Source organism: Salvelinus fontinalis, chromosome 14 (assembly GCF_029448725.1).
Source record: "Salvelinus fontinalis isolate EN_2023a chromosome 14, ASM2944872v1, whole genome shotgun sequence".
Lineage (NCBI taxonomy): Eukaryota > Metazoa > Chordata > Actinopteri > Salmoniformes > Salmonidae > Salvelinus > Salvelinus fontinalis.
This window is the reverse complement of record NC_074678.1, coordinates 38,849,385-38,864,669: the sequence shown is the minus strand read 5'-3', so window position 1 is coordinate 38,864,669 and position 15,285 is coordinate 38,849,385. Positions and strand designations below refer to the sequence as shown.

Below are 15,285 nucleotides of genomic sequence, written 5' to 3'. Positions count from 1 at the left end.
GGTGGTAATGCACCTTAAAGTGATAAATTCTAAATTCTAAAGAAGAAGCCTGAAGGAGGAGAGATTACTAGAAACAAACTCGGTTTACAATTTTATCTGTGGATTAATTGTCGGAGGACCTTGTGCAATTCAGATAAAATAACAACCCAATGTGTATATCCCAGGACATTAGCTTGCAACAGCAAGCTAGCAACAGCAAGCTAAATTGTCATAAATGTTTGCTTTTAAACCTGTCCCCAAATTAATAGTTGGTTCAGAGTTTGTTTTGATATTTCAACCTGCATGTCCTGATCATGTCTGCTGTGGGTGGAGAAAATCAACATGCGCGCTATGGCCCACACGCACACCCGGCCTAGTCAGCATGTTAGCATCGACTGTGCAACAAAAGCATGCGGAAGTGGCGAAGTCGATATCCACGTTTATGAACACAGGGTCATTACTCGTTTGTGGTTGTAAACATTGCATTAATTCTGAGGGAGAGATTCTGCAAGTGATTTACAGTACAAGGGGAGTCGTGATTGGATCAGACCCACCCCCCCAGTACATTTTTAACTATCCCTAATTTGGTTATATTTCAACAATGAGAGGATAGCACCTGAGTGCAACCTCATCAAATTATTATTTTTTCTTTTTCTTAAAAAGTAAGGACTTCTGCTAGATCAGCAGCCCCTACTACTGCCCAGAACAGTTACCTGACCAGACTGAAGAGCAGCCTGCATGACCTGATGAACCAGCACCCAGAGGGAATACCCCTTTCCCGTATGAGTCAGGCCTGTTCTCTCCTCCTGCACCCGGAGGTACTTAAGCCCTACCCCTCCACCAGGTACCTCTTGGCCTCCCTCCCCGATGTGGTGAAGCTTCAGGGGATTGGGGTACAGACACTGGTGCTCCCAGCACTAAACCATTGTGGAGGTGGGACCGATGCTGGTCGTGTTGGTTGTCGCTAGCCTTCTCAACCTATGCCAAGCAGGGACCAGGCCGTCCGCAAAGAGACAGATTTCAAGATTCCAATCAAAGCCAAGACAATGGAAGAACCTCAAATGTACACAGCCCATAACGATATCAGGGAAAAGCATTAGGGAAGTCTACATACAAGACAATGGCGTGTCTTACAAGACGGGATACACACAAACAACACATTCTTACCATGAAAGCACACACCTGTGAATTACAGATTGATGATTTTTTACATTTTTAGACTGTGGCAATACAATTCATTCAATTATTTTATATTTATGATACAGCATGGCAAACAAGATTTCACTTTAAAGTGTACATGTTTGAACATAGATACTTTGTACCCAATTTTATTCATAATTGACAGATTTTAGACAAGTAAACCTAGAACAGTACATAAACCAATCATTGTTGTACAGCATCAATTTGATTCTATTTTTCTTAGGTAATTACTTTATTTTTGATAGAGTGATAACTAATTATTATGGTAAAGTATGTAGCTTTTCTAAACATTTAAATAAAACATTCTGAAAAACATGGACCGTGCTTTTTTTTGCCTCAAACTGAACAGGCAAGGTCTATTCTATCATGTTAAGGTCACATTCATTCAACAGCACTGTACAATAACACACCCACTACCTCTAACACTCTAGTCATCTTACAGGTTGTGTGGGTAAGTAACATACAGTACAATAAAGTCAAAATACACCAAAAACTTTGAATGACACAGGGGCAACGTTGTTACATTTAATGCCGGTTTGCCTGAGGCTGATGCCGTGCAGGTGTTGGTACGCATGCATACACACACTCATTCACATGTAAATAGTGCCATACATGCACTCAAACGTATTCAGTTGTCCTTTATGTCTTGTTTTATGTTTTCCTTTTTTTCCCCACTTTTGTTCATTGTTGCTGCATTGGGGGACAGGGAATGGAATTATTTTATTATGGGTTTTTTTCTCAGGGGGACTGTGGAGGGGGGGGGGGGGTCTCTGATGATTGAGGGGCAGCTCTCGGAAACTGTGGGGGGGATCTTGGAGGGCTGGTGGCTGGGAGCTTAGGCCGGTGGCTGATCGGTTCCTGGGTCGGGTCCCTGTTTTTGACCATGTGGGAGAACTGTCGACATGCCCTTGGGCAGGATGTTGACCCTGGTTGCTTCTGTGGGTCCCTCTGGATGGGAGTCTGTTAGATGACTGAATGTAATGTAAATGTTGAGCGGCTTCACTGCAGGTAGATTGTATGTTTAATATTCAATAAAATAAAAATGTAAAAAGTGCTCACGGTGCTATACGGCAGTCTCCATACCGATTCACCTTTAGCTCCTCTCCCTCTAGTCTACTCTTTTTTAACTCCACCACAGGGAAAGCTGTAGCAGTTACCCAAGATGGCTATCTAACTCTGTCAACATCAATTGTCAAAGGGCAAGGAACACCGTCACTACCTTGCTCTCCAACCAAGGGGCATTAATTAAGGAGCAAACTGAACTGAAGATAACATTCTGCAACTCTTGGAAGACGGTGGAAGTTGATAGAAATGTGTCTTTATTGTTCAAACCAACACATTTCGGCTCATAGACACTGTCCTTCAAGAGTTGTTGAATTTCCTATTCACTTCAACATCCTATTAGTTATAAAAAATCGCTTGATAATTAAAGTCGTTCACACAGCATGTTGAGGTGAGCAAATTTTAATTCCATTATTTACCCTGCTGCCCTAGCATTTTCATTAGCTAGCATTTGGTGTTAAGACTAAAGAAGACACTTAGTTTCATCATATTATTCACTCATTGGTAGACAATCTTGGCCTATGTGCTTAATAAACTCAGGTTGGGTTTTGATACAGATGCTTGATACATACGGCCCCTGGTCTCAGTGTTTGGTGCATCAGCTGTGACAGAGCATGGTGAAGGGTTTGGGTTTGTGGATCAGGTTGAAGAAAACCCTCCGTGTCCGGGGGAGAAGTGTGGGGGGCCAGGATAAACACAGGCGCTGCAGCAGGGATGTGAAGAACACAAACAGATCCAACTGGCCAGCTACTCCCCCAGACACACCCACGGGCCTTCAGAGGAGAGGGAGCCAGTCAAATCAGGGTTGGGGTCCTTTTCAATTCAGTAAGTAAACTGAAATTCAAAAAATTACTCAATGCTACTCAGAGAATTTTTTAAATATAATTTCAGTTTACTTCTGGAGGGAGCAAGGCAAAATGCTGTAGAGATTAGGAACTAGGTAAAGAAATGAGATGCCCACACACAGAATACTGCTGCTCCCTGGTGCTTTTCATTCCTGCAATATGATTACAAACAATATTCCGACTTCACAGAAGTCTTCCTCAGGTGGAACTAGGATGTGTGTTCCTCAGGTGGAACTAGGATGTGTGTTCCTCAGGTGGAACTAGGATGTGTGTTCCTCAGGTGGAACTAGGATGTGTGTTCCTCAGGTGGAACTAGGATGTGTGTTCCTCAGGTGGAACTAGGATGTGTGTTCCTCAGGTGGAACTAACCACAATAAACACTCAAAGATCACAGAGACACAAACAGTTTCAACACACAAGCACATACCTTGATGCAAACACATACAGTGCATTTGGAAAGTTATTCAGACCCCTTGACTTTTTCACGTTAGTCTTATTCTAATATTGATAAATGTGTTTTTCCCCCCTCATCAACCTACACACAATACCAAAGTGACAAAGAACAGGTTGTTATAAAATTCTGGAGAAAAAAAATGAAATATTAAATTTGCATAAGTATTACTCAGTACATTGTTGAAGCACCTTTGGTAGTGATTACAGTTTAATCTTGGTTTCCTTATACCAGAAAATCAGCCAAGCGGGCTGTCATGTGCCTTTTTACTGAGGAGTGGCTTCCGTCTGGCCCCTCTACCATAAAGGCCTGATCATTGGAGTTCTGCAAAGATGGTTGTCATTCTGGAAGGTTCTCCCATCTCCAGAGAGGAACTCTGGAGCTCTGTCAGAGTGACCATCAGGTTCTTGGTCACCTCCCTGACCAAGGCCCTTCTTCCTTGATTGCTCAATTTAGCCGGGCAGCCAGCTCTAGGAAGTGTCTTGGTGGATTCAAACTTCTTCCATTTAAGAATGGCGGCAGCCACGGTGTTCTTGGGGACCTTCAATGCTGCAGACATTTTTTGGTACCCTTCCCCAGATCTGTGCCTCGACACAATCCTGTCTCGGAGCTCTACAGACAATTCCTTCAACCTCATGACTTGGTTTTTGCTCTGACATGCACTGTCAACTGTGGGACCTTATATAGACAGGTGTGTGCCTTTCCAAATCATGTCCAATCAATTGAATTTACCACAGGTGGACTCCATTCAAGTTGTAGAAACATCTCAAGGATGATCATTGGAAACAGGATGCACCGGAGCTCAATTTCTAGTCTCATCGCAAAGGGTCTGAATACTTACGTAAATTACGTGTTTGATTTATAAGAAATTTGCAAACATTTCTAAAAACGTGTTTCCGCATTGTCATTATGGGGTATTGTGTGTAGATTGAGGGGGAAGAAAACTATGTAATCCATTTTAGAATAAGGCTGTAACGTAACAAAATGTGAAAAAAGTCAAGCAGTCTGAATAAATCCACAATTCACTGTGTAATACATTCAGAAAGTATTCAGACCCCTTTTCCACATTGTTACGTTACAGCCTTACTCTAAAATGTTTTAAATAAATCCTCAGAAATCTACACAATAACCCATAATGACAAAGCAAAAACAGGTCTAGACATTTTTACTAATTTATTAAAAATAAGAAATACATGATTTAAATAAGTATTTAAACCCTTTTCTATAAGACTCGAAATTGAGCTCAGATGCATCCTGGTTTCCATTGATCATTCTTGAGAATAAGGCTGTAATGTAACAAAATGTGGAAAAAGTCAAGGGGTCTGAAAACTTTCCGAATGCACTGCACATACAGTTGAAGTCAGAAGTTTACATACACCTTATAGGCTGACCACACAACTCGCGTTGCGTGCGCTGCAAATTAAATTTAGAAATCTATGTTATTCAATTATTGCACCCACACTGCTCTGCGTTGCCAAGGGCTAAAATAGAAGTCATTCCTATTTCTGACAGATAGCGCAGCAGGTCCTGCATCTCCCATCTTCTAATTGGTTTATAGAAGCAGGTACCCACGTGCCATCTCCTCATTGATTATACCCACGTGGGTGATTGTAAGACGAACTGTTGCCGGTTGTCGTGGTAATACTAAGAAAGTTTAGATGCCAATCACCATATAAGTTAAACAATGAAAAAGCCTGGAAGGAGGAGAGATGACTAGAAACGATTTGGTTGACCGTTTTATGTGTGGATTAATTGTCGGAGTAGAGGACCATGTTATTTTACCTGAAATGCACAACTCAATGTTTATATCCCAGGACAAATTAGCTAGCAACAGCAAGCTAGCTAAATAGGACAAATTAGCTAGCGAGTGCAAGCTAACTAGCTAAATTGCCATAAATGTTTAATGCTTTTCGCCTGTTCCCAAATTAATGTAATTGGTTCAGAGTTTGTTTTGATATTTCAACCTGCGAGTCATTATCGCATTTGTTGTAGAGGGACAAAATGAATGTATGCACGATGGCGCAAGCGCGCAGCCGGTTTGGGTTCCGTGTTAGCCAAAAAACATTTAAACTCAGTTTCACAATTCCTGACATTTAATCCTAGTAGAAATTCCCTGTTTTAGGTCAGTTAGGATCACCACTTTATTTTAAGAATGTGAAATGTCAATAATAGTAGAGTGAATGATTTATTAGACTTGTGGAGTTCTATCATTTATTTTCCTGAGGTCTTGGCTGATTTCTTTTGATTTTCCCATGATGTTAAGCAAAGAGGCACTGAGTTTGAAGGTAGGCCTTGAAGTACATCCACAAGTACACCTCCAATTGACTCAAATTATGTTAATTAGCCTATCAGATGCTTCTTAATTAAGCCATGACGTAATTTTCTGGAATTTTCCAAGCTGTTTAAAGGCACAGTCAACTTAGTGTATGTAAACTTCTGACCCACTGGAATTGTGATACAGTGAATTATAAGTGAAATAATCTGTCTGTAAACAATTGTTGGGAAAATGACTTGTGTCATGCAAAGTAAATGTCCTAACCGACTTGCCAAAACTATAGTTTGTTAACAAGAAATTTGTGGAGTAGTTGAAAAACCTAAGTGTATGTAAACTTCCGACTTCACTGTACTGTACATACAACAATATTCTCTATATGGACATATTGTTCTCTCCAAACAAAAAAGATCATTTGGGCCAATGAGAAGAGGGACTCACCCAGAGAAAAGGGTCATCTTCTATGGGTCACATTCTCTCCATCAGGTAAGAGTCTATGAAGTATCAGAGGTTGTCCCTGTCCAGGGTTTTCCAGTGCTGCCTGGCCACCTCCGATATGAAGCCTTTCAGCTCTGACACATTCCTTTGGATCCTCTGGTGAAGCCCCGCGAAATGTTTCATAAACGGGAACAGATTAAAGATCTAAAGAAATGTATCATGCCAAATATTTTGAAAGAAACCACCTGAAAAACATCCGTAAAATACAGTACACCGGATGCTAAAATCTTATTTTGAATCTCATTAGCTGTTAAAAGTTCCTGTTACTAATAATATGGTCATTTTTCACCTATTGTCTCTACACATTTTTAGAGTAGGAGTGAAGTACTCCCATAGTGATACATTACCAAAGTGGCCCATGTCATAAACCTTCATAACTCATAAAACCCCTCATAAACCCCCCCCCCCTTAAAAGATTTAGATGCACTATTGTAAAGTGGTTGTTCCACTGGATATCATAAGGTGAATGCACCAATTTGTAAGTCGCTCTGGATAAGAGCGTCTGCTAAATGACTTAAATGTAAATAACTCTAGAAGGGCAGACATTTTGGTCAAAGATCAATTCCAAACAAGTCAAATTGCAACCATTCAAAAAAAAATTTTATTTCTATGGGTACTCCGTACTTGTACCTGGCCGAGAGCAGATCCAGTCAGGAAGAGATTTTAATTGCGGATGTCCAGGAGGCTGTGGAAACGGTGTCCTTGTACTCATAGCAGTCTCCGAACACCACTAAGCAGATTATGTTGGACACGGCCTTCACGATCACGTGTTGTGGGTCGAATGGATTCTCTTCATGATAAACAACCACCACAGATCATAGTGAAAACTTTACACAGTTGGTCAGCTTCCTTCGTCACACAACAGTAGATATAATATTCCACTGACAAGATTCCAATAAGCCAATAGAAAATGTCTATGTGGCACAATCAGGATGACTTTGGGGCAGTCCTGCCAAACAAACTAATTACCGCCCTCCTTCTGTAGCACCTGTATAAGGTAGTGGGCCTCCTCTGTGACCCGATGATCCAGAGATTTCTTGCCCAGACTGAAGGCCTTAAGAGTGAGAAAGGCACACTTCCTGTTGACGCCAACTTTCCCCATGTAGACATCAAAATCCCTGAGTGGCAAAATAAATCATATAGGGTCTATCCAGCTGGCACCCTATTCACTATGTAGTGCACAACCTTTGACCAGGGTCGATTGGGCTATGGTCATGGTCAAAAGTAGTGCACTTGTGATACAGACTTTGTGACTTGTCAATGCTTTATATCCATCCTGGCACTTGAGTGCTAGAGACCCAATCAAAACCAGCTGTTCCAGCACTGCAACAATCTTTGATTAAAGAAAAGGAAAATGTGTGCTTTTTAGTTACACCTGGTGACAAATATTGCAGAAATAATTCTGGTAGTATCTCAAATATGCTTTCTTTTAGCACAGCAAAAGTGGGGTATACTGTCTCTTCAGTGCATGTTTGATTGAATTCCAGCCTCATGAAATGCTGTCTCAGGCTGCGGTCCAAACACTTAAAAGACACACCATATCCCCTCAGCCCTTAAATCAAGTGGACACTTCTGATGACGTCTGATGAGTATACACTTAAATGGACCACCCTTGGCCGGAAATTCATCACTCCATCCCGCAATGATTGTTTTTTCAGCCACCGGTAGCTTGTGGCTGCTTTATATGTGCTAGTCAATTGACTGCATGTCTACTTATATTAAATATATAATTATTAATATACGCCTACTGTATGATAGTTAGCAAATTAATTAGCTAACTAACGTTAGCCTGCCTAGCTGGAACTTCTGAAGGAACAAGTTTTAATTCTACAATTTCCAAAAGATAACCAAACAAAAACATATTTACTTTTTGCGAGTCGTGTTTGTGCCGTCATGGTCATTAGTAGCATAATTTCTAACTTATTTGCATTCATTTTTACTTACACTTGTAGGTTGACTTCTCCATTGATGTTTAAGTTTTCCCAGACTTTTCTTAGCGAATGTACAATTGTCACAAATTGAATAATGGGGAGTTTCAGGCCCCGGAGTGAACATAAATTGTACATTCGCAAAGATGACTAAAAAGAGGGCTGAGAGGCTTACGTTGCAAACTTCCCTTGCTTGGCTAATCATTTGGACCGCCCTCCAAGATGACAATGAGGATTCCTCCAAGGGCATAAGGCGAGGTTAAGTGGACGAGGGTTTCTTTTAAATGTTTGGACCACAGCCTCAGGTTACCACACTTCATGAGGAAGCCTGGGCTATGACTGTATTATTTCTCTTTCCTCCCTAAAGTGTGCACTTGCTCACTTCCCTTCACTCACTGATTTGAAAGGAAATGACTGGTAGCCCATTCCTCTAACAATCCAATGCTTTTCGATTTGTGTGAAGTAGTAAACAAGTGTACACTTCAAGATAAAAGGGGATAATATTGTGAAAGCAGAGGCTACAGGAAATGTAATGTGATTGACCAAATGGGTTGTGTCCCAAATGGCACCCTATTTAGGTTCTGGTCAAAAGTAGTGCACTATATAGGGAAAAGGGTGTCATTTAGGACACATTTGTGATCATGTCACTGACCTCCTCTGTAGATGATTCAGTCCAGAACAGGCATAGATGGCCTCCCTGAAAACATGGCTCCATTCCGGACCAGAGTCACATTGGTGACGTGGAGCGTGTTCAGCACTATAGACAGCTTCCAGCTGTTAAAGGAATACGCCACTCAAACTTTTTTTTTTCATTAGTCCCAAAATGTTTTGCATGTCAGCAGTCACATTTAAGGCATAGGATTTTTCCAGAAGCAAAATGTCAATTGCATCATCTGATGTGGTAAGTGATACTTCGCTTCTTGAAAATCCTAAATCTTGAAAACGTGACTGTTAACATACAAAAACATTTTGGGACTGTATTAAGTGGACTAATGAAAAACAATTCCAAAATATAGTTTGAGGTAATTTTCCCTTATAATAATTAAACTCTTTCGGGGTGGTTTTCCCCACACACAAATTAAGCATAGTCCTGGACTAAAGATCACTTTCAATGGAGATTATCCATTACGTTTGCCTTTTAGTCTAGGACTAGGCTTAATTTTGTGTCTGAGAAACAAGTCCTTCGTCTATATTAGTTAGGAAACTGCAGAAAGTCAAACTGACTTGACTTAAACCCTTTTAATAAATAATAAATGGATCATGGTGGGTCAGTGGCATAGTGCAGTTTCATGGCCCCACGCACGGTCCAACTTAATCCCCACAAATATTTATCTTAAAATTAACATTTCAAATATATAACAAATAATTATTTTACTAACTGGATTTATGTCAACTCCATGAGAAACCATAAAAGCCTTTTCATTTTTACAATGATTGTCCAACAAGTGTTTAAAGGGGCCTTGATTGGTTAATTCTAATTATTCAAATATGTAATACAAATCTCCAAATTTATTTGGGATTAATAGCCCTATTAAATGTTCCAGAGATAATTTATTTAGCATTGTTGTTTTTCTAGATTTTGAACATAAAACATTTATAAAGCAAACAATATCCCTAAAGTCTAGCACAGAAAATACTTCAATGTTTTAAGCATATGTTGCAGAACAGTGATTACAATTCTTATTCAGAATATTGACACAACAACATTGAGTCGACAACAGCTATTTGACCTAGATTGTGTGTATGCGTCTAGTTCTGTCCTTGAGCTGTTCTTGCCTATTGATGTTCTGTATTATGTTTTGTGTGGACCACAGGAAGAGTAGCTGCTGCTTTTGCAACAGCTAATGGGGATCTTAATAAAACACCAAATACTCAAAACAGACATTTTTGCCTCTAAAGAAATATTTTTTAAATATGGAAAATTATTTTTAGCAAATTTGCTTTTCCTCAGTTGCTTTAAGACTCTAAAACCTAATTAAATATACCAGAATATGAATTTTGGTTCAAATATATATCTTAATCTATCAGGCAGATGGAGCTGACAGTTTATGGTTGTGACCACGGGTGATTCTAATATTGTTAAAATCTATCGAAAGTAGAGAACTTCAGACTACAAGTGGTCTTTGTTGCACTACATGTAATGAAGAAATTAATAAGGAGTCCTTATGGTAAATAGCTGCCCCTGCTTATTCCTAATTTAGGATTTTTGACAAATCTAACAGACCAAATCTCCACACACATCTTTAAGGAATCATAGTTTTGAGAGAAATATTCTTTAAGGTCAGAGGGCTATGGCAAGAAACTACATAAGATAATGGATTTTAACAGAAAAATTGCCAGTTTGTAGAATTTTAAACACTTTTTTGGATTCTTTGCTACGGACAAGGGCATTTCCAGGCATAGAGCCGACATGGAAATTAATTAATTTCAACTATTTAGAAAATACCAAAACCAAATATTTTCCCTTATAAAATCCCCCAAAATGTAAAAATTATATAAATAAAGTTTCCCTGCCGGACAAGGATTGTCCGACTTTCAAAAATCTCTGGACAAATTTCCTAAACATTTTGCCATAAGGCCGAGAGAAAATGTTGCAATTTTAAAGCATATATAATTTAATTCTAAACATTTCTTCATGGCTTATGACGTGTTCATATGCTATCTGGGGAGGCCAGACCTCCGTGGGCCATGCCAGTGTGGTGGGGTCTTATGTGGGTGTCCTATTTCACACATGACCAAGTGTGTATTATGTATTAAGTGTGTAAACGACCACCCCTCATCCCTGTCAAACACTCCCTAAAACACTTCTGCGAGCTGACCTTTCTAATCGGTCAATAAATAGGCCATAGTGGCGAAATAATTATAATTTAGCTATTAAACACTGGAGTGATAGCTGTGCAGAAGAGGTGATGGGGTAGTTGGATGGGCTATTTACAGATGGGCTATGTACAGGTACAGTGATCTGTGAGCTGCTCTGACAGCTGGTGCTTAAAGTTAGTGAGGGAGAAAAGTCTCCAGCTTCAGTGATTTTTGCAGTTCGTTCCAGTCATTGGCAGCAGAGAACTGGAAGGAAAGGCAGCCTAACGAGGAATTGGCCTTGGGGGTGACCAGCGAAATATACCTGCTGGAGCACGTGCTACGGGTGGATGCTGCTATGGTGACCAGTGAGCTGAGATAAGGCGGCATTACCTAGCAAAGATTTATAGATTACCTGGAGCCAGTGGTTTGGTGACGAATATAAAGCGAGGGCCAGCCAACAACAGCATACAGGTCGCAATGGTGGGTAGTAATGGGGCTTTGGTGACAAAACGGATGGCTCTGTGATAGACTGCATGCAATTTGCTGAGTGTTGGAGGCTATTTTGTAAATGACATTGCCGTAGTCAAGGATTGGCAGGATAGTCAGTTTTACGAGGGTAGGTTTGGCAGCATGAGTGAAGGATTCTTTGTTGCGAAATATTTAAAAAAGGATTTACGGCGAAAGCACACCAAACGATTATGTTAGGTCAGTACATAGCCACAGAAAAACACAGCCATTTTTCCAGCCAAAGAGAGGATTAACAAAAAGCAGAAATAGAGATCAAATTAATCACTAACCTTTGATGATCTTCATCAGATGACACTCATAGGACTTCATGTTACACAATACATGTATGTTTTGTTCGGTAAAGTACATATTTATATCCAAAAATCTGAGGCGGGACGCTACTGGTCTCACTTGGAAAAATGCCAGAGAAAATGCAGAGCGCCAAATTCAAATAAATTACTATAAAAATTACTGTAAAAATCAAACTTTCATTAAATCACACATGAAAGATACCAAGTTAAAGCTACACTGGTTGTGAATCCAGCCAACATGTCAGAATTCAAATAGGCTTTTCGGCGAAAGCAAACAATGCTATTATCTGAGTTAGCACATTTGTAAACAAAAATATTTCAACCCTGCAGGCGCGACACAAAACGCAGAAATAAAAATATAATTAATGCCTTACCTTTGACGACCTTCTGTTGTTGTCACTCCAATATGTCCCATAAACATCACAAATGGTCCTTTTGTTCGATTATTTCCGTCGATATATATCCAAAATGTCCATTTATTTGGCGCGTTTGATCCAGAAAAACACCGGTTCCAACATCCTCAAACGTGACTACAAAATATCTCAAAGGTTACCTGTAAACTTTGCCATAAAATGTCAAACTACTTTTGCAATACAACTTTAGGTATTTTTTAACGTTAATAATCGATAGAATTGAAGACGGGATGAGCTGTGTTCAATACAGGATTAAAACCAACTATAGCTAGGTTTCTGGTCACGCGCTTCTATCTAACAGGACACTTCAAGTGACTCTTGTTCAAGATGGCCGTACTTCTTCATTACACAAAGGAAGAACCTCAACCAATTTCTCAAGACTGTTGACATCCAGTGGAAGCGGTAGGAACTGCAAGCAGGTCCCTTAGAAATCTGGTTTCCCAATGAAAACTCATTGAAAAGAGTGACCTCAAAAAAAAAATATATCGAATGGTTTGTCCTCGGGGTTTCGCCTGCTAAATAAGTTCTGTTATACTCACAGACATGATTCAAACAGTTTTAGAAACTTCAGAGTGTTTTCTATCCAAATCCACTAACAATATGCATATCTTATCTTTTGGGGATGAGTAGCTGGCAGTTGAATTTGGGTATGCTTTTCATCCAAACGTGGAAATGCTGCCCCCTATCCTAGAGAAGTTAATGAGAGTCTGGAAGGAGAGTTTACAGTAACCAGACACCTAGGTATTTGTAGTTGTCCACATATTCAAAGTCAGAACCATCCAGAGTAGTGATAATGGGCTGGCGGGCAGCGATCGGTTGAAGAGCATGCATTTAGTTTTACTTGCATTTAAGAGCAGTTGAAGGCCACGGAAGGAGTGTTGTATGGCATTGAAGCTTGTCTGGAGGTTAGTTAACACAGTGTCCAAAGGGCCAAATGTATAGAGAATGGTGTCGTCTGCATAGAGGTGGATCAGAGAATCACCAGCAGCAAGAGCGACATCATTGATGTATACAGAGAAAAGAGTCGGCCCGGACAACAGGCCCTGTGATCTGTAACTTCATTTGTTGACTTCTGTAACCGTAAAAGCCTTGGTTTCATGCATGTTAACATTAGAAGCCTCGTCCCTCAGTTTGTTTTATTCACTGCTTAGCACACTCTGCAAACCCGGATATCCTAGCCGTGTCTGAATCCTGTCTTAGGAAGGCCACCAAAAACCCTGAAATTTCTATCCCCAACTATAAAATGTTCCTACAAGATAGAACTGCCAAAGGGTGCGGTGTTGCAATCTACTGCAGAGATAGCCTGCAGAGTTCTGTCTTACTATCCAGGTCTGTGCCCAAACAATTTGAGCTTCTACTTTTAAAAAAATCCACCTTTCCAGAAACAAGTCTCTCACCGTTGCCGCTTGCTATAGACCACCTTCTGCCCCCAGCTGTGCCCTGGAGACCATATGTGAATTGATTGCCCCCCATCTATCTTCAGAGCTTGTGCTGTTAGGTGACCTAAACTGGGACAAGCTTAACACCCCGGCCATCCTACAATCTAAGCGTGATGCCCTCAATCTCACACAAGTTATCAATGAACCCACTAAGTACAACCCCAAATCCGTAAACAAGGGTACCCTCATAGATATCATCCTAACCAACCTGCCCTCCAAATACACCTCTGCTGTCTTCAACCAGAATCTCAGCGATCACTGCCTCATTGCCTGCGTCCGTAATGGGTCTGCGGTCAAACAACCACCCCTCATTGCTGTCAAACGCTCCCTAAAACACTTCAGCGAGCAGGTCTTTCTAATCGACCTGGCCCGTGTATCCTGGAAGGATATTGACCTCATTCCAGTCAGTAGAGAATGCCTGGTTATTCTTTAAAAAAATGCTTTCCTCGCCATCTTAAATAAGCATGGCCCAGTCAAAAAAAAATAGAATCAGGAACAGATATAACCCTTGGTTCACTCCAGACCTGACTGCCTTTGACCAGAACAAAATCATCCTGTGGCGTACTGCACTAGCATCGAATAGCCCCCGCGATATGCAACTTTTCAGGGAAGTTAGGAACCAATATACACAGGCAGTTAGGAAAGCAAAGGCTAGCTTTTTCAAACAGAAATTTGCATCCTGTAGCACAAAATCCAAAATGTTCTGGGACACTAAAGTTGATGGAGAATAAGAGCACCTCCTTCCAGCTGCCCACTGCACTGAGGCTAGGAAACATTGTCACCACCGATAAATCCACTATAATTGAGAATTTCAATAAGCAATTTTCTACGGCTGGCCATGCTTTCCACCTGACTACCCCTACCAACAGCTCAGCACCCCCTGCAGCAACTTGCCCAAGCCCTCACCCCGCTTCTCCTTCACCCAAATCCAGACAGCTGATGTTCTGAAAGAGCTGCAAAATCTGGATCACTAGAAATCAGCTGGGCTAGACAATCTGGGCCCTCCCTTTCTAAAATTATCCACCAAAATTGTTGCAACCCCTATTACTAGCCTGTTCAACCTCTCGTATTGTCTGAGATACACAAAGATTGGAAAGTTGCCGCGGTCATCCTCCTCTTCAAAGAGGGAGACACTCTAGACCCAAACTGTTATAGACCTACATCCATCCTGCCTTTCTATAATCTTCAAAAGCCAAGTTAACAAACAGATCACGACCATTTCAAATCCCACCGTACCTTCTCCACTATGCAATCTGGTTTCCGAGACTCTGTCAATCACCGCATTTTTATCAGCAGACTCAAAAGCCTTGGTTTCTCAAATGACTGCCTCGCCTGGTTCACCAACTATTTCTCAGATAGAGTTCAGTGTGGCAGTCTATGGGGGTGCCACAGGCAGTCTATGGCAGTCTATGGGGGTGCCACAGGGTTCAATTCTCAGGCCGACTCTTTTCTCTATCGCACCCGCCCGCCTGACTAGCATCACTACTGTGGACGGTTCTGACTTAGGCATTTGTAGTTGTCCACATATGCTAGGTGTCTGGTTAGACTGTAAACTCTCCTTCCAGACTCACCGTATCTCCA

The 15,285-nt window shown here is 40.9% G+C and overlaps 1 pseudogene; it reads right to left on the bottom strand.

Moving 5' to 3' along the window:
* Nucleotides 1-1,069: 1,069 nt before the first annotated feature.
* Nucleotides 1,070-10,925, bottom strand: LOC129869323 (cytochrome P450 2J5-like; annotated as a pseudogene).
* Between the last annotated feature and the right edge of the window lie 4,360 nt (nt 10,926-15,285).